The sequence below is a fragment of the Schistocerca cancellata genome, chromosome 1 (assembly GCF_023864275.1).
Source record: "Schistocerca cancellata isolate TAMUIC-IGC-003103 chromosome 1, iqSchCanc2.1, whole genome shotgun sequence".
NCBI lineage: Eukaryota > Metazoa > Arthropoda > Insecta > Orthoptera > Acrididae > Schistocerca > Schistocerca cancellata.
Window position 1 is genome coordinate 392,683,783 of NC_064626.1, and position 21,345 is coordinate 392,705,127.

The window sequence follows — 21,345 nt, forward strand, 5'->3', positions numbered from 1 at the left end:
ACATCGTGCACTTCATCTTTAAATGCATACGCACTATGTTACTTCTGAATGGAGGTATATCAGACATCTTTCGTGGTTAGCTAACAAGGATGAAAGGGTCTTGATAGGAGTCTCGGTTTATTACAAAAACGGTCGTCTTTTATTTGTAAGTTTAGTTTTGGTTACTGATATTGGCGAAAATTTCGGTACTTCATGACTTTTCACGGCTAGTCAGCAAAATGATATGATTAGATTAGATTAGATTAATAATTGTTCCACAGATTATGAATACGACATTTCGTAATGACGTGGAACGTGTCATTTTAATGAAAGATTTCTTTACATACCGGCATTCAATTTCTTTACAACAATTTTTTACCCCTCTCTCATTCTTTTTTATTTCTCTCTCTCTCTCTCTCTCTCTCTCTCACGCGCACACACACACACACACACATTCAAAAATGGATCAAATGACTCTGAGCACTATGCGACTTAACTTCTGAGGTCATCAGTCGCCTAGAACTTAGAACTAATTAAACCTAACTAACCTAAGGACGTCACACACATCCATGCCCGAGGCAGAATTCGAACCTTCGACCGTAGCGGTCGCTCGCTTCCAGACTGTAGCGCCTAGAACCGCACGGCCACTTCGGCCGGCCCACACACATTCCTTTTTTAATTTTATTTGCTTAGTGTGCTCGACTATCGGCGAGGCACGAAAACGTCAGTGAATGAGTTTCTTAGTTTTGAGTACAGTTATGAAAGGAATATAAAAACAACTATGAGAGTTACTGATTTGTGATGCTTAGTTTGCAGTCAGTTCTGAGTATTATTGGTAACTACACTCCAGTCCCTAAACCTAGTTACAGAATTGCGAATCAGATGCATTACGTATTCGAGACCGTAGCAGTCGCATCTTGGAGACGCCAGCTATGGTTACTTCCTGGCGGGCTGTAGAATCACATCGGTTCGTCTTCTTCCTGCTGGTACTGAAACTGAGATTTGGCAACAAGGCAATGTATGTTTGGCAACTCTGTGATCGACGAGTTACTTCCTGGTGTACTCGGATTTAAGCTTCAAAGTTCACTTGATTTTTTCTGTCATTTCCATTGAATAATCCGATTTATTATCGCTTGAGGTGTAATAAAAGACTGTAAATTTATGGTTTTCAGCCCAGGAAACTCGTTGCACGTGGAAATCGCAACTAATCTCGTCCTTTAAATAGCGGTTTACGATTCTAGACTCCATTGGCCTCGTAAGAGGAAAGAACGGTACATACTTCTTCGCTAGCTCCGTGGTGACGTGCTGACCTGTGAAAATCGTCTATCATGGTTTGCGGTTCCAGTCTCACTTACTGTTACTTTTTTTATCTCTTCTGTGAAAGAGTTACAAGCAGTCAGATCAAACATGGATAAGGTAATCGCAAGAAAATTTTTGCAGCTCATGGTGCAATGGTGAAAATCTTCCAATGCTGCACAACAGGTAACGCCTCTTTCCGCTGCTGACAAGCAAATTTTGGGTTTCTAGGACTACATAACTTTATTTATGAAATGCCACAGTTGCTTACCTGTTGAGTATGACACAGCATACCAATTAAACACAGACCCAATCGAAATCTAAGTGAGTAGTATTTTACTAATTCGTGCCTATAGAGGCACGCTTGTGTACAGATACTCAGTTTTATAAAAACAGACTTTCGTCGTAACGTTATCATGGGTAGTTGTATTTCATTTCTTATAATACAGTGCACAATTTTCGTAAGGTTTCTTTTAGTGCTGTTAAAACAATAGTAAACATGAGAGAGAAATTAATAATCAACGATATATGCGAATTCTCTGATGTTATCTATAACAGTCTGACAATGCACATGCAGTTTATTGGTTACATGCATGTAGAAAACTTGTTCTGAGTTAAAGCTGTCAAACAAGGTTTGAAGAAGAAGAAAGTGCCACTACCAGACGACAGCTAATGTAGAAAATACTTTTCTGACTATTTTGGCACGATGCGCTCTCCCCCTACATGATACAAAAGCTTCGAGATGCATCTGCTATCTGGCCATCTATTAAACCTGAAAAGTACAAAATGTCGCAGAAGTTAGCCCTTTTTCCACATGCGTCTACTTTGGCTTGAGAAGTAAAGGGAATTATGTTCAAAGTTCCATTAAATTGATAACTTGAGCAGACAGCAGAATTGCATTTAAAAAAATGTAGCAGTGAATGTAATAGAAATCGCTACCTGTCGTCTACAGAGTGTGACACTTACTGTTACGCTATTAGCTGTGTTGTAGCTACAGCACCTCAAGGAGTCAACAACAGTTCCTCCAGAACTTCCGCATTCCACAGTGCTGTGAGATAATACATATGGCCGGATCTAGATTTCTGAGAGACAGACAGTTACAGCTTTTCTTTTGCACTGCACGATGTTTCCAGCAAACACATAGCGCAATAGAGTATCTCAAATGGAAAGGAACACTTCCTATATAAATTTCTGCATCCTACACTGTTGGCAGTTCTGTGCAGGTGGCAATTATGTGATTTTGTTTCGGTGATTACAAAATATAGTCGAATGTATTCGCTAGGTAGCCGAGGCTGCTAGTTCATTGCGATTCCGTCAACCAAGTAAATGAATGTACTGAACATGCTGCAAACCACTACAGGGAGCCTGTGTGTCAGAATTCTCATCGAGTGTGCTGCAACGGTGTTATGATAGAAAAATGAGTCTCAGAGATGAGAATTTGGTGGTCTGTTGCATTGATGGTAGGTTCCTATGATGATGGTCTGGGTTCGGTTCCAACTTCTGCCGATGATTGTTAATAGGGAGAGACAGATTCTATTCTCTTCTGGCTACGCCAAGTGAAGAAGGTATAACGGCATTGTGGTCTGAAATTCACATTAAACATGATATTCCTTCTCTACCAAGTAGACGTTAGGTTGAACCACAATAAAGTCAGGAGTGGCGAAACGTGGGAACTCTATGACCAGTAACCTTTCTTATACTAGTTATTTATTTCTAGTGACGAAACAAGCGCTATGTAGGGTCACAGGACACTTATTCCATCTTTTATTTGAGCTTCTGTATGTCGATAAATTTGGTTCTGAACTGGGAATGCAACTCAGACCGCCCTTAACGCGAAATTTGATCCCTTCGTGACAATACAGGTCGACTACAATTTGTTGTTTGTTCAAAACTGCTGATTCCTCAACATCTCCACATATTGCGCGTGAATGGGTTCGAATCCTGGCCCGGCACTAAAGTTTTTATTATGTATTATCAGGCTCTAGCATGAGAACACCTATCTGCTGGTGGATAATAATTTTGATTTTTAATGCATTTTCATTCGTTGTCGACACTGACGATATCTGACGTTTTTGACTCCCAGTGAGACACAGAACTATTTGAGTGATCACTGTAAGTTCAAGGATGCTATTCTGAGCAGCTGGTGGAGAAAAATTCGGTAGCTGACATCTCTTAGTGTGTAGTCAGCAACGATATGTGTGGGGTTCGATTCCCAGTCAGCACTGAACTCTTCGTCATATTATTTCTAGTTCAAACATGCTCACATGTCGCTGGTGGTGTAACAAACCCATATTTAACGTTCGTATTCTCTAGAATATAACAGTGATTGGTGAGGGGTTGGAGTCCTGCGAAGGAAAAAATTAATGTTTCGTCTCGTCATTTCAGTTAAAACGTCTAGCTACTGCCGAAAAAATCCTATGCGTCACAGTTGATTGTGCTTCGATAACAATCCGATTAGGTTCTGAGTTCGAATCCCTGTCCAACATAAAGCTTTACCTCACTGCATTTCAAGTAAGTTACTTGTGAAGAAGCAATATTTAACAACTCTCGCAGTTCGTTAACAGGGACAATAGATGCTGGGTAGGAATTCGCGTCCGTTATAAATGTTTACGTTATGCAATTTAAAATTGATATTTGCTAACTGATACTGTATAAAATCGAGGTATGTCACTCTCTGTATGCCTAGTCAGGAATGACTGTTAGTTTTCGTCAGTGACGAAATCTTAGTCTGCATGACCTGGGTTTGAATGCATATGCAGAACGAGACGGTTCGTCGTGTCATTTGAAGTTCATACATATTCTCAACTAGCTGCTCGTGAATAACTTAAATTTTTGATGTCATTTTGTGTTAAATAACAGGTACGGTATGTTACTTTGAATAGGAAATCATGAATACGACGAACTTACAACGTGCATTACCTATCTGACGTAATAATGAGAGTGGTAACATTTCAGGTATGTTATTTATTGCACTAAATGTGAGCCTACAAAACTTAAGGACAGTCTTATCTGTGATAAGGTGTTCACTGATATTTGTAGTATCGTGGTATTACTTTACATCTTGAGTTTTTGTCGATACAGAGCAGTGTTTTCTAGTGGTGACTTGTTGGAACCATTTTCAATAGTCATACGACTGTACCAAGGAGCTATTAGAAGACCTACTAGACAGCTGCGTTATGTAGGTTGCATGAGAATCAGGCGAAATGCAATTCAGGTCGTTCGGATACTTTTGAGCATGACTGTACATATAGTATAGAGCACGGCTCCAGTTCACCACTGGCAGTGGAGGGTGAAGCTTTGACAATGCCAGCCACTTGTGCTGGGGAAACGTCAGTAAAATCGTTAGATGAACGTCGGCCGAAGAACCCGAGACAGAAGCCAATAGGCAGTTTGTCAACAAGTGCCACGAAAGCCTTAACAATTTTTCCGAAACCACACACAGTGAACCTCCAAAGATACTTTCCGACGATACTAGGTACGGAATAGGCCTGCTGAAATTTTTAAAAATATCGGAAATCCGCTATATCGATTTAGTAATATTTCGTTATTGGCACTCGATATATCTGAAGAAAGTATCATTATACCTATATATCGACGGAAAATATATCGACGACCTGCCTATAAAAGTATCGGCTGTACATTATGAAAATACTGCCTGTTTTAGAGTGTATATTTAAGAGATTCTGTACATCAACAAGATAGCAGCCTGGCTGTCCCCCTTGGAGCAAGAACTGAAATGAAAACCATGCGCGTTAACGCTTGGAGATAATAACTTTGCTAACATTGGTAACTGCATGTAAGTGGCACAATAAAAGGTGTCCGATAGGTCCGTCATTACGTTTCGTCACATATCGGATTTGTCCGGAACACTTTAAGTCAAGTTCCCAATTTTGTTATTTCTGCAAACGCCAGTGACCTAGTAGTTGTGTCAAAATTGCGTACTGACGTTAACGCTGCAATTTCTGTTGGTAGCGCAGGGCACCGATTACGTCAGCATTTCCTCTCACGCGTCTCCACCCACTGCAAAGAACAGTCTTGTCAGTTAGATTTTTGTTCATAATTTACAACAACTGTTTTTGAAGAATGCTGGTGTGAAGAAATAGCACCCTAGCTGCGTTAATTTTTTTAACGCAACTGATGTGCTATTTTTTCATATCGGAAAACTTGTTATTACATTCTCACCGCCACCCACCAGTGCAATCGGACTTCTTCTTTTGTGCCACATATACTTGCTTCACACCGTTAAAAGAGAGAGATTGGACGTCTTGAAAGCTCAAAAGGCAGTATGACTCTTTCACACAGTGAAAGTAAAATTGTGTTCAACTACAACTTCAAAAGAACATACAATGAAGGTTTTCACGACCGGATGGTACTGTTGTTGATAATTCTTCCGGGTTATATGGCCGTGGTCCATGGAATACTTCTATTCCTAACGTTTCGTCCAATACTACGTTGGATATCCTCAGAGGTATGCCTGGTCCTGTTGAGTCCTGCCGATTGACGAGTCGGGCGTCGGAGAGCGGCCTAAATACAGCGGAAAGTGGGCGTGGTCTAGCTTGCACATAGCAGCAGAGAGAAAACTAGTCAAAGATAAAATGTAACTATCGATAATAGTCCGTCATAGACAAAAATCACTTATCGATTATGTAACGCCACTGTCCATACCTCGCTTAATTTCAAGGCCTCTTCTTTTCTATTAAAATTATCTTCATGTTTATAAATTTCAATAGCCTCCCTATACAGTCGTGGATAATAGTTGGTGGTAGCACTTAAAACTGTAGTTTCAGAAAATTTAACTACATGGTCACCGGACTGAAGTGCATGTTCCGCAACGGCCGATTTATCTATTTTACCCAGTCGGCAAAGACATTTATGCTCCTTTACCCTCGTATTCACACTTCTTTTCGTAGTACCAATATAGACCTTGCCACAGGTACACGGAATTTTATACACACCGCTAGATGATAATGGTGGCCTTCTATCTTTAACAGAACGAAGTACTTGTCCTATTTTTCTGGCAGGTTTCCTCAGTATTTAGGCCGCTGTCCGACGCCCGACTCGTCAGTCGGCAGGACTCAACAGGACCAGGTATACCTCTGAGGATGTCCAACGTAGTATTGGACGAAACGATATGAATAGAAGTATTCAAAAGAACAACTTCAAATAATTACCAAAAATTGTGAAGAAAATATAATGTAAAATAAAAATATCGGCATTCGATATTGCTATTTTGATATCGATACAGGGGTGAAAAGATGTCGCCTATGTATGTCGATACTTTCGAGAAAACTTCGATATATCGATATTCTTGTCAAGACCCTAGTACAGAATCATCTTTGCATTATCCTACGATAACAAATTCGTAAAATAAGTGAGATATGGAAAGCTGCGACTGAACAGCCAACTTTCGAGCTTCGAGTGTGAAACGGGCGAGACGCGTGTGAGGCTGTGGACGGTGGGCGGGTGAATTGCGTGGGCGAGGTCAGAAACCGCAGACTGGCGCAGCCGCCGCCAGCACGCACATGCCCGCCTCGAGGCGAGGTCGCGGAGCTGAAAGCCGACCAGCGGCGGCGCGGCGTCTTTGTCATGGAAATCAATTCCCACGCACGCCGCCGCCGCCGCCACAGCCGCTTCTTTTCAAAAACTCGTTACGATGGTCCCCGAAAGGCGGGCCGCCGCGGGAAGCATCGCAATTTAAAATCGATTTGGCGGGCCACCTCGGAGAGGAGTGCGCCACGGGCCTGGACTGCGCCTCGAAGGGTGAAGGACGCGCCGCCTCCCTTGCGAGGAGGCAGGCACACGCCAGGTTGGAACACTTGCACGGAGTGACAGTTGCACAGGGTGACACGTGCACGCAGTAACGCTTGCACGGAGCCTGAGGCTAACCGGCTTTTCAAAGGTACAGACAAACTAAGAAGCCTAGCAGTTCAGCACAGCTGTTCGTACGAGCTGTCTTGCGCTCACAGCACAGCAATGGGCAACCGTGTACCGCTTCAGGCTGCGTCATTTACGCGTTTCGCGGCAAACTTATTTTTAAGACCGTTGTATTAATGAGAACTGACAATGACATTCAACATAATGAAAATTGACAATGAAACCTAACATCTCTTCTCTAATACGTTGATGACGCAAAGAACAGATAACATGGTATTTCTTACGACTGTTGCAGCCTTATGATGACTGACGATTTAGGCTGAAATTTAAAGAGACACATTTATAATACGTTACTATTTTATTTAAACGTTTAACACAAAATCACAGAACATCAACGACTACTAGTTATTTTGCTTTTCGCTAAAGGATCAATGTCTCTTACCACTTTTCGATTAATGCTAATTCGAAGACAAGCTCTTAAGGTGAAATCTGCCAGTGAGCTTCAGTGTATGGATTTCGTTCTCTTCATTGCGTAAAAACGCAGCATGTACATGTAAGTCTAAACAGCGACGTTACAGCAGCTCCAGACTTGTAAAGTCGTGAAACTTGCATTGAGGGAACAGATCTCTACGAAACAAATTTTGCTATGAATAAATCATGCGAACTCCACACTGTAGGTGCATAAGTTCTGGCTGCAGCCGAGTTTCCACACCGTCAACATAACTCGAAAATCAGGGAAGCTGCGCAACCATTCGCAAAAAAATGGTTCAAATGGCTCTGAGCACTATGGGACGCAACTTCTGAGGCCATCAGTCCCCTAGAACTTAGAACTACTTAAACCTAACTAACCTAAGGACATCACACACATCCATGCCCCAGGCAGGATTCGAACCTGCGACCGTAGCGGTCACGCGGTTCCAGACTGTAGCGCCTTTAACCGCTTGGCCACACCGGCCGGCTACAACCTCGCAGGGAATCGAACCCGAGACCCCGTGATCCATAGGCAGCAACGCTACCAGTAGACCACGAGCTGTGTACTGTTCCATATGATGAATACTGTCTTCAGTCATATCGCTTAAGCTTTACTTTGTGTGTGTGTGTGTGTGTGTGTGTTTTCTTTTTTTACGTCGCCTTCTCCCTTCTCCCTGTCCACTCCCCAAGTGTCCATCACCTACTTTTTTGTTTGTGTTCTAAGTTTTGAAGCACATTAATAGAAAACTAAACATCTCAAGACACCATGGCACACAATAAACGTATAGACCAGGTATCCTGTACTGATACGTATATGTTGATGTATCCGACCGCTTTGAAATCCCTAACCCGACCATCATGCTACTTTCCATCTCTTTCAAAACAGCTGCTCTTTATTTTAAGGGGAGACTCCACCCGAAAAGTTCAATTAAAAAAAAAATCAATGGCTACTTCACATCTTTGGAATGTTTACTCTTAGATCCTAAACCGATTTGGCTGTATTCGAATTACAAGTATGTCTAAGAAATGTTTTAAACACAGACCTCGTAAGGGCTCTGGCACACCGAAAAGTGCCAAAGATAATTTTTGGTTTCCATCACCATCAAACAGAACCATCTTTACTCCGAGCTTAGCATTACCTCAAACTGGGAGAAGCAAGTTACAAAACTCCCAGGAAACTGAAGTGCAATAATTGGCAGCCAATCGCTGGAAATAAATTAGTTTGCCCAGTGACTGAATATAAATTCAGGGCATACCCTGAAATTCTGTTCAGTACAATCAACAAGACCCAAGAAACTAGACATTGTCTTGCAAACAGATATCCCTACCAGTGTACCTCCTCGAGAAGACTGTGAGTAGATTTTTATGCAGAAAATTTAAGGAAAAAAGCTACCCTGATCTTGAAATTATAAAAAGAAGCCTCATGTAAGCAGGAACGGAAAACGTCATTGTGGACGTGAATTCTAATGGACATGTATATTGTAGTAACATTTATTTGTTTGGGTATGTGTCTTGTAGCAACAGTCATTTTTTTTATAAAATGTTAAAATCCATCTTACCATAAGTTTCAATGCCACCTTATTTATCGTAATTATTAACCAATCTGAATGAAATTATTGCAGGAAGCACACTTGGTGTTCTTGCATACTTTAGTGCATTAATGTTTCGAAAAAGTAATCTGTTTACTTTATCATCACATTTATGTACCGATAATTACAGAAAATTTATGGCTGGAATTTGAAATTGTGGTGTCACCGCCAGACACCACACTTGCTAGGTGGTAGCTTTTAAATCGGCCGCGGTCCGCTAGTATAAGACCGACCCGAGTGTCGCCACTGTCAGTAATTGCAGAACGAGCGCCACCACACGGCAGGTCTAGAGAGACGTACTAGCACTCGCCCCAGTTGTACAGCCGACGTTGCTAGCCATGGTTCACTGAGAATTACGCTCTCATTTGCCGAGACGATAGTTAACATAGCCTTCAGCTACAGTTGCTATGACCTAGCAAGGCGCCGTATTCAATTGCTATAATACTTCTGCATCATCAAGAGCAATGTTCTACAAATGTGGATTAAAGTTAAGTATTCCAGAAGCTACGTACTTTTCATTATGGCATTCATTACGTATCCTGTTTCAGACCTCACGCCCGCCTGCGTGAGCTTATAGCGTGCATTTCGGCCTTCTCTAGCTATACAACAAGTGGCGACGAGGCTTAAAAGAGGATTTTGCGTTCGTATTGCACTCATTTACTTGTATCATGGCTTCGCCACATTCTCCAGATGTACTGTCCGAATTTTATCGCTTGCAGAATCAGCAGACGCAGGCCTTATTGGATGCCCTTGGACAGCTCGTCCAGGGTCAACGTGCACTGCAAAACGATGCGGCCGCCGCCGCTTCACCGCTACCGCAGCCACAACATGCTGTTGCACCAACTTTTAGGCCTTTTGATTCCGCACTGGAAACATGGACGGAGTGGTCACGCCAATTTGGATTCCATCTCGCCGCCTACAGAATTCAAGGTAACGAGCGGCAGCCTCATCTCCTTTCTTGTGTCGGTGTGTCCACCTACAGAGTGATAGTGAAATTGTTTCCCCGACGCGACGTAGCAACTCTGTCCTACGAAGAAATTTTGTCTGCTTTAGATGCCTATTTCAAGGAAACAGTCAATGTAGTTGGAAAAAGGTATACGTTCTTTCATACAAAACGTACGGCCGGTCAGACTAATCGGGAGTGGGTTGCAACTTTGCAAGGCCTTACAAGGGATTGTGCTTTTGAATGTGAATGTGGACTCCCTTATTCAGATACTATGGTGTGTGATGCAATTGCACAGAACGTTTCTGATGTTCGCATAAGGGAACAGATTTTGAAACTAGTCAATCCCTCCCTTCAACAAGTGATAGACATATTGGATCAGCAAGACACACTTGACTTTGCACAGGAATCATTTGAAACTTCGTCAGCTGTGTGTCACATTAACCCACTAACTGGCCCGCCGGGCGAGCTGCACGGAACTGTAAACAGCTCTCGCGCACGTCGGCGCAGCCACGTGTGCCGCGCAAGCAAGCAAATGCAGTGAAATCATGCCCGCGGTGTGCTACTAGACATTCGCGTGAGAATTGCCCATCACGCCAGGCTATTTGCTTTTTCTGTAATAAGAAAGGTCATGTTCAAAGTGTTTGCCAGAAAAACCTCAGATCGGACACTTGCTACCATTCCAGGCCCTTTGCTTCGTGCCGGAATCGAACCAAGAATACTCAGGCTTGTGAACCTTTGCCCATGGACATTCATGTAGTTAATGCCACTCTGCCCAGTGCTCATCTCTCTAACAGTGACTGTGTTCATCCCACACAAAGTGTGCGTTGACATCGACGGAAATCACGTCAAGTCGCAAGTGATTCTGTACCAGTGTCTGTTCACGTTGCACAAAACAGTCGCTCTTGTCGTCAGCAGGACAATAAACTTTTTGTAGATTTGGAAATTAATGGCAACGTGATACCATTCCAGCTCGATACCGGAGCTGTAGTTTCATTGCTCAATAAAGACACGTACAAACAACTGGGCGCACCTCCGTTGCGTGCCGCAAATGTTAAGCTAACTACTTATTCAGGACAGCATATCCCTGTGTTAGGACAGTGCAGCCTTCTTGCAACATACAAGGGACAAACAAAACTTGTGTCATTTTACGTTCTTCGTTCTTCTTCTGCAGTGAACTTGTTTGGTTTAGATTTATTTCAGTTGTTTAACTTGTCTATCGTAAATCAGGTCCTATCCGTGAACCAGACTGTGCATTCAGCCAGTGTTTCTCGTCTATGTGAAGAATTTGCAGACATTTTTGCACCGGGCCTGGGTTGCACTAAGAACTATGAAGCACATTTGGAACTGCAAGTAAACGCGCAACCGAAATTTTTCAGAGCGCGCAATGTTCCCCACGCATTGCGTGATGAGGTCGCAAGAACATTAAATGATTTAGAATCACAAGGTGTAACTGAGCGTGTGCAGGCTTCTCTCTAGGCCTCACCCTTAGTAATTTTGCCAAAACCTTCCGGAACACTGAGACTTTGCGTGGACTTCAAGGCAACAGTGAATCCACAACTTGTGACTGCAACTTTTCCTTTACCCCGCCCGGAAGATCTTTTTGACAAACTGTGCCCGGGAAAATATTTTTCGAAGTTGGACCTAGCAGATGCGTACTTGCAAATACCGGTGGACGAAGAATCCCAGCGCGTATTGGTGGTTAACACGCATCTTGGTTTGTACAGATTCAAAAGACTGCCATTCGGGTGTGCATCCGCCCCTGCATTGTTTCAGCAATATTTACAAACTGTTTGTGCGTCGGTCCCTACTGCTGCAAACTATCTGGACGATATTGTGATCTCCGGAAAGACGGCCGACGAACATTTAGACCATCTCCGAACATTATTTCAGGTCTTGCGACAAAATGGTCTTCGCCTGCGGAAGGACAAATGTGTGTTTTTTGCTTGTGACTTGTCATATCTGGGACATGTACTCAATGCCCAAGGCATACATCCCAGTCCAGAGCACCTCCATGCCATACAGGACTTGCCTTCGCCGCAGAATTTGAAGCAGCTACAGAGTGTACTGGGTAAAATAAATTATTATCATCGCTACATCCCCCATGCATCTTCCATTTCAGCTCCGCTTCATCGCTTACGCCGTAAAGGTGTTCCGTTCGTCTGGTCGACGGAATGCGAACGCGCCTTTCGCCAGTTGAAATCGGCGTTGCTTTCTAACACTTGCCTTACGCCATTCGATCCCCAGAAACCCCTTTTGTTGATGGTAGATGCCTCGGATTTCGGGATCGGTGCTGTGCTTGCGCACAAAGATGGTTCGCACGATCGCCCTATTGCCTTTGCGTCCAAATTGCTCTCGTCAGCGCAAAGAAATTATTCACAGATCGAGAAAGAAGCTTTGGCTCTCGTATTTGGTGTTACAAAGTTTCATGATTTCTTGTATGGTCGTCACTTTACCATCATCACAGACCACAAACCTTTGACATCGCTTTTTCATCCGACCAAGCCTGTACCTCCACGTACAGAGCAGAAATTCATTCGCTGGTCTATTTTCCTCTCGCAGTACCGCTACGATATCTTGTATCGGTCCACTGCTAAGCACGGAAACGCCGATGCGTTGTCCCGTTTGCCTGTTGCCGAAGATAAAGCATTCGATTCTTCCGAACTTGCTTGTATGTTCATTCATGCGGAAACCGTTGACGTTGTCGAATCGTTTCCGATTGATTTTCGTCGTGTAGCTACAGCCACAGCTGCTGACCCTGTCCTTGCTACCGTTTTGCGTTTTGTTGCTACGCAATGGCCCTTGTCAAAGTCACAGATCGAGGATCCGTTGGTTCGCAGATTTTTTGCTCACAAGGAGAGACTTTTTGTACGACGTGGTGTTTTGCTGTTGCGTTCTGATAATGATCAGTCCCGGGTCGTGGTTCCACGTTCGTTACAGTCCTCTGTCTTACAGCTTCTCCACCAAGGACATTGGGGTATAGTGCGAACGAAACAACTTGCTCGTCAGCACTGTACTTGGTTCGGAATCGATGCTGCGATTACGAATATGTGCTCTTCTTGCAGGGCGTGTGCCGAACAACAATCCGCGCCACCGCGGAAATTCTTTGCATGGCCGAAAGCCACTTCCCCTTGGCAACGCTTACACATCGATTTTGCTGGTCCATTCTGGAATGCTCGATGGTTGGTTGTGGTCGATTCCTTCGGTAATTTTCCTTTTGTTGTCCGGATGTCTTCCACTACATCTTCTGCCACCATCCAAGCGTTGTCCGCTATCTTTTGCATTGAAGGTCTTCCACAGACTATTGTTTCCGACAATGGCCCACAATTCATGTCCGCAGAATTTCAGTCATTCTGCAAAGCCAATGGTATTCAACATCTGACATCCGCGCCGTTTTCGCCTCAGTCAAACGGTGCCGCTGAACGATTGGTCCGGACTTTCAAGTCACAGATGTTGAAGTTGAAAGAGTCGCATTCTCGGGAGGACGCGTTATTGCTCTTCTTGTCTTCGTATCGCTCTCAGCCCCGAGATGGTCGCTCGCCGGCTGAGTTGTTGCACGGTCGTCCTCATCGAACCTTCATGTCTTTGCTACATCCCCCGCATCAGGTTCCTGTGCAGCGGCAGACACTTGCTTTTGCCCCTGGCGACGTTGTATATTATCGCAACTATCGCGGTTCACGGCGTTGGCTCGCAGGGCGCATTCTTCGCTGCCTCAGCCGCGCTATGTATCTGGTTTTGGGGGCCTCTGGTGAGGTGCGTCGGCATCTCAATCAGCTGCGCCTCTGTCGTCGCACGGGTTCTGCCGCTCCCCGTCTGCTTTCAGCGACGGTGCCGTCCCGTCAGCGCCCTGGGGACCCATCTACTGGCTCGCCTCATCCCCAGGTGTTACCGACGCTGCCTTCCATTTTGCCCCATGGCGTCGCGCCGCCGCCGCCGCAGCCGCCGCCGGCGCCGCCCGCAGTGGACGCGTCGCTGCAACCGCCGGGCGCCTCCCTGGGTCACACGCCGCCGATCGCTTCCCGTGCCCAGATGTCCTCCGCCATGGAACTCTTGCCCGCTCCGGACCAGCTGTCGTCTTCGCCAGTCGGGTGTTCCGACTCAATGGAGGTCGACCCTTCGGCCCCTCCTGACTATCTACGGGCGCATACACCTCATGTTGGCGTGCACCCTGGACTAGGTTTTCAGGCGTTTCCTAGCTCCCCTCGGACCGAATGGCCGGGTGCGGGTGGCACAGCCTCGCCTGTTGTTAGGTTCCCCACCTCGTCGCATACGTCAACATGGGGTCCTCCCCACGGCGGGCGGAAGCCTTATAACACAACCATTCGCCGATTTGCGGGGGAGGAATGTGGTGTCACCGCCAGACACCACACTTGCTAGGTGGTAGCTTTTAAATCGGCCGCGGTCCGCTAGTATACGACGGACCCGAGTGTCGCCACTGTCAGTAATTGCAGACCGAGCGTCACCACACGGCAGGTCTAGAGAGACGTACTAGCACTCGCCCCAGTTGTACAGCCGACGTTGCTAGCCATGGTTCACTGAGAATTACGCTCTCATTTGCCGAGACGATAGTTAACATAGCCTTCAGCTACAGTTGCTACGACCTAGCAAGGCGCCGTATTCAATTGCTATAATACTTCTGTATCATCAAGAGCAATGTTCTACAAATGTGGATTAAAGTTAAGTATTCCAGAAGCTACGTACTTTTCTTTATGGCATTCATTACGTATCCTGTTTCAGACCTCACGCCCGCCTGCGTGAGCTTATAGCGTGCATTTCGGCCTTCTCTAGCTATACAACAGAAATAATCACTGAAAACAAATTATTAATATTTCTCATAAAATGACTGCACAAAACCACTGACCTATGTGTTGTGAATGTACCTACAAAATCTGGCATGTGAAAATTGTGGTCCTAGTATCAAAAGTTTGTTTTCACGATACCATTAAAATCATATTAAAAATTCAAAACTCAAAACCAATGTTGTTACGGACTTCATCACTTGGGTATTGCCACATCTTTACAGAATACACATGATTTTGAAATTTGGTTGCTGTCGGCTAAGTAGAAGAAAAATAGTCTCCCCTTAAACACTGCGCCATATATACTGTGTGTTCATATCTAAGGCTACACCGAACCTAATTTCGGTCATTCCTCTGAAGGCAACACATTGTTTGTACTTCTGCGCTACCGGTCGGCAGCCACCACAATGTCTGACATTTTACCACGAGCGCTCACAACTCAGCCGGCGAGCGAGCTTGAGCGCTCTTGCTCTCCTAGCCGTATTTTCAACATGCCCGCTGAAGTGTACGAGATGTGTTGAAATGTTGCAAAACGCGACCAGTCAATTTATTGAGACAATTTATTTTCAAAAATGGCTCTGAGCACTATGGGACTTAACTTCTGAGGTCATCAGTCCTCTAGAAATAACCACTTAAACCTAACTAACCTAAGGACATTACACACACCCATGCCCGAGGCAGGATTCGAACTTGCGACCGTAGCGGTCGCGCGGTTCCAGACTGTAGCGCCTAGAAACGCTCGGCCATCCCGGCCGGCAATTTCTTTACAGATTCATGCTGGTTCCCTCACCTGAGGGAGAAAGTGTGGATTTAATTGCATGACATTTGCCTACGTTTCTGCTGCAAATATTTTTAGTTGGATTCCGCCCCTACAGATTTTGATTCCAAGCACCTTGTGTCGTTTCTGGGTACACCACGAGGAAGTAGTCTCTTTTTATCCCCAGTAAATTTATTTACAATATTTACAAGATTTCCAATGATTACATTAAACTACTTTTCAATATTTACAAATTTTTCAAAGATTCTGATGTTTTCCTCGTCATTGTAACTTCTGTGAGTAGGTCACAGGAGTCAGAAATGATTTTAAATTTTCATTAGTTTGGAGTTTCTTTAAGGCCTTTACAATCGTTTCGACAGTTTCCATTGATTACTTTTTCTTCTTTTCCCACCAAAATTTGCCGGCCGCTGTGGCCGAGCGGTTCTAGGCGCTTCAGTCTGAAAGCTTGCGACCGCTACGGTCGCAGGTTCGAATCCTGCCTCGGGCATGTATGTGTGTGATGTCCTTACGTTAGTTAGGTTTAGGTAGTTCTACGTTCTAGGGGACTGATGAACTCAGATGTTAAGTCCCATAGTGCTCAGAGCCATTTGAACCACCAAAATTTAAAATTAGTCGGTAAAACTGGTGGCCTGGTATTCTGCATCTTCTTGAAAATTTTAGATAACGAGTAAACATACGGATGGACTTTTGATATTAATGTATTTATTCTTCAGTTCCATCCTTCTGAGACGTTATTACGGCGATGGCGCCTTCCACGGAATTCTACATCTTTCTTGGCATATGTTCGCTATCGAGCTACTGGTCTACAAAATAGTCATAAAAGTCCTAAAGCTTTTGGTTTTCAAACGTACTCTCCTGAATACACAGCCAACATTGCCAGGGGAAGATATGCTAGAGCAGAAGACATTCTTATGTGACAGCATATTTCCTCATTTTTCTTATAGGCTCGAACGAGGCCGCAACACTGATCTTGTTATCACAAACACGGATTTAAATGGTAACTGCAACCAGTAATCTCTGTTCCAGGAAACAAAATGTTAGCTGCTTGGACGATGTTAGTTTCGAAGTCCGTCGTCAAAGATGGGGGTTTCTATCCAGGCACCTTGGCTGTAACAGCTTTAAAATATTGTTCATATGTTTCTCACTTTTTATTTGGCAGCATAACATAAATACCTGCAATGGTGTTTGTTTTCTACCAAGAACTATTAAGGTCAATGTGGAGTATAAACAACAGTCCAAACTGCTTGTTCGAATTCTTGAACGTTTCATCCGCAAAGAATGATTCGAAGTTTGATAAACAGCTTTTCTCTTTTCGCTGGCAAATACCAGTATTCTATCATTCTGTCCCCTGTTATGATCTGGAGGTAAAAAGTTGCCACCACCATTCACCAGTAAGTTATTTCCTTTGTTACTTCAGAATTTCTGGGATCTTGTATAGTTTCCATATACGTATTTCCACCTAATGCGACGTAACGATTGTTTCGCACTTCTGTATAATGGTAACGATGTTACCGTCGTAGCTTCGGTTGAAGAACTACTCTACTCCTTCAACGTAAACTGTAGCGTCTGTTTCGTTAGCTCGCTTCTTTGTGCTGACAAAATATTTTCGCACTTCATTTGCGACTTCATCTGGAATACAAACATGGCTACCTTCCCCTAAAACTGTGCTAGTTTTGCGAATAGTCTCCCTTTTTATTTATTCTTTTTAAAGTGTATACAACGCGCGTAAGTCACTTTTTGTTTGATTCTGCAGTCCACTGATGCGCCCTGTAAGTCATTAAAGTCTTCCCTTTGGTGGTCTCGGTGAACTCCATTATCTCAGCACTAAAACACGGAACACTGCTTGCCACTCAGAGCCAACATTGTGAATAATGACCTTTTGCTGCCTGTTGCTAAAGTAAGAGGTGAACCAATTGTTAGCTACTCCCACTATTCCGTAATGGTCCAACTTATGGAGCAGTATTTTGTGATCAACACAATCAAATGGCTTAGTTAAATCAAAAAATATGCCAAGCATTCGAAACCTTTTGTTTAGCCCATCCAGTACCTTACAGAGAAAAGAGAATATACCATTTTCAGTTGTTAAACGACTTCTAAAGCTGAACTGTACATTTGATAGCAAATCGTGTGATGTAAAATGATCCATTATCCTTACATACACAGCCTTTTCAATAATTTTTGCAAACACTGATGGCATAGAAATAGGTCTAAAATTATCTACATTATCCTTTTCTCCCTTTTTATAAAGCGGCTTTGCTACTGAGTACTTTAATAGCTCAGGAAACTGACCATTCCTAAAGGAAAAATTACAAATATGGCTAAATACAGGGCTAACATGTGCAGCACAGTACTTCAATACTTTACGAGGTGCATTCAAGTTCTAAGGCCTCCGATTTTTTTTCTCCTGACTGGAAAGAGATAGAAACATGCACATTGTTTTAAAATGAGGCCGCGTTCATTGTCAATATGTCCCAGAGATGGCAGCACCGTACGGCAGATGGAATTTTACCACCAGCGGCGAGAATGAGAACAGTTTCAAATACTTAAAATGGCGACGTTTTCCTTACTTGAACAGCGTGCAATCATTCGTTTTCTGAATTTGCGTGGTGTGAAACCAATTGAAATTCATCAACAGTTGAAGGAGACATGTGGTGATGGAGTTATGGATGTGTCAAAAGTGCGTTTGTGGGTGCGACAGTTTAATGACATCGTGTGACAACAAACCGAAACAACCTCGGGCTCGCACATACCGGTCTGACGACATGATCGAGAAAGTGGAGAGAATTGTTTTGGGGGATCGCCGAATGACTGTTGAACAGATCGCCTCCAGAGTTGGCATTTCTGTGGGTTCTGTGCACAACTTCAATTTGACCACGGATGGGAGATGCCGCTGTCGCGCAAGCCAGCGTACCTATTCGGAGCTTCGAGGTCATCCGCTGAGAGTGAAAACCCTGTGGGAGCCCCATTAGAAAGTCAATCGTTGCCACCTAGTATTACTAGTGGCACGATTCTGCGTTGTAGGGATTGAGTAACCTCTTCAAGTCTGCGCGCAGGACAGGACATGGATATGATGCCCATATGCATAATGTAATTGTTTTTGAGGAATTCGAATGGTCCAGGTGGAGGCAGTATGCCTCAATTTTGAAGCATATAGTTGAAGGACGACCTGTCACTGTTAATGTTAAGAATAAACCCGGGATGGTTATTAAACATCGTGGCCTGGTGATATTTGTATCAAATGAATATTCAATTGGTGATGAAGCATTGATTTCACGTTTGAATGTAATACATGCTGATTGTCACATTTTGCATTGTCGTTCTTTGAAGGCGGAATTGCATGCGTCGGACACGTCGGATGTGGAAACCCCGGAGGAAGTTGTTTGCATATCGTCGGATAAGGATGTACCGCAGGGTTCGCGCTGCACGCCCGAGGCGTTGGATACGCCGACGGACGAATCTGAGTAGGCCTTACTTTGGTCGTATGTGTAGATGGCGTACAGAATATACGCAGACAGACGGTGTTAGGTTTGAATATGGTAAAATGGGCGCCGTTGAGAAACATGATGAAACAGCGAAGAACTTTGCAAAACTACAACACTATGACATTACAGATGAATTTACATTTTTTTCTAATAAATATGCTTCAGTAATAATTAATAAAGTAGTTACGTATGTGTATAGAATTAATGTTAGGATCGAACGTTTGACGTTGGATGAAAGAGCTAATAAAAAAATATTTGAGGATCAAGGTTCTTTGGAGAAAGTTCGTATAGCATGTACTAATAAGACTGGTGCTTTTAATCTTAATGCCGAGCGTTCTGCTGGCGTTCCTTGGCGTACATATAGTAGAAGGAATAGATTTAAGTTTGTAACGTATTCGAAGCCTGAGACAAGTGCTGATATTTCTAAAGTAAAATCATGGACTGATTTGGAAACCCAGTGTCGAGCTAAGAATCGTTTGTCTGAAATCATAATATCTATGCGCACATCTTATTCCATTCGGCATGAAAACAAATTCTCTATATGCGTCCCTAAATTGCCGAATTAAATCGTCCAGATTTGGCTTATAATACCAAAGTTCTTCTAATACAATAACAGCTGCAGAATAATTTATTTTATTTCCATAAAACGTGATAGCTAATTCATCAATCCTCTGTTGGTTGGTAGGAACAAGGACGGCGAGGCGCAGGTCGTCCGGGTAATTCCTGATATGGTCCCAGTTGGCATAAAAAAACTCCAACGCAGACATTAGCTGTAAAGAATAACCTTTATTCAGAATGTAACAGGTGGCAATGATTGACTTTCTAATGGGGCTCCCACAGGGTTTTCACTCGCAGCGGATGACCTCGAAGCTCCGAATAGATACGCTGGCATGCCCGACCGCGGCATCTCCCATCCGAGATGCGAAAAGTGTCATCCAGGTGGGTGCCACGAATGTTGACGGACGACCACATGGCTGCCCGTGTGGCATGTTGCCAAGCAATGTTGATGCGCAACGACAGCATGAATGGGACTTTCTTTTCGTCGGTTGTGACAATGGATGAGACGTGGATGCCATTTTTCAATCCAGAAACAAAGCGCCAGTCAGCTCAATGGAAGCACGCAGATTCACCGCCACCAAAAAAATTTCGGGTAACCGCCGGTGCTGAAAAAATGATGGTGTCCATGTTCTGGGACAGCGAGGGCGCAATCCTTACCCATTGCGTTCCAAAGGGCACTACGGTAACAGGTGCATCCTACGAAAATGTTTTGAAGAACGAATTCCTTCCTGCACTGCAACAAAAACGTCCGGGAAGGGCTGTGCGTGTGCTGTTTCACCAAGACAACGCACCTGCACATCAAGCTAACGTTACACAACAGTTTCTTCGTGATAACAACTTTGAAGTGATTCCTCATGCTCCCTACTCACTTGACCTGGCTCCTAGTGACTTTTGGCTTTTTTCAACAATGAAAGACACTCTCCGTGGCCGCACATTCACCAGCCGTACTGCTATTGCCTCAGCGATTTTCCAGTGGTCAAAACAGACTCCTAAAGAAGCCTTCGCCGCTGCCATGGAATCATGGCATCAGCGTTGTGAAAAATGTGTACGTCTGCAAGGCGATTACGTCGAGAAGTAACGCCAGTTTCATCGATTTCGGGTGAGTAGTTAATTAGAAAAAAGAAATCGGAGGCCTTAGAACTTGAATGCACCTCGTAATATTCTGCTAGACACTCCATCATAACCATGAGAGTCCTTAGTCTTCAGTGATTTAATTATTGACTCAATCTCTCTCTTGTCTGTGTCTCAGAGGACTATTTCAGACATCAATCTCGGAAAGTCATTTGCCAAGAAAGTTATATGATTTCCTGTAGAAACTAAATTTTTATTTAATTCACCAGCAATGCTCAGAAAATAATTGTTAAATACTGTACATATATCTGAATTGTCTTGAAAGGAGGATATAAGATGAACATCAACAAAAGCAAAACGAGGATAATGGAATGTAGTCGAATTAAGTCGGGTGATGCTGAGGGAATTAGATTAGGAAATGAGACACTTAAAGTAGTAAAGGAGTTTTGCTATTTAGGGAGTAAAATAACCGATGATGGTCGAAGTAGAGAGGATATAAAATGTA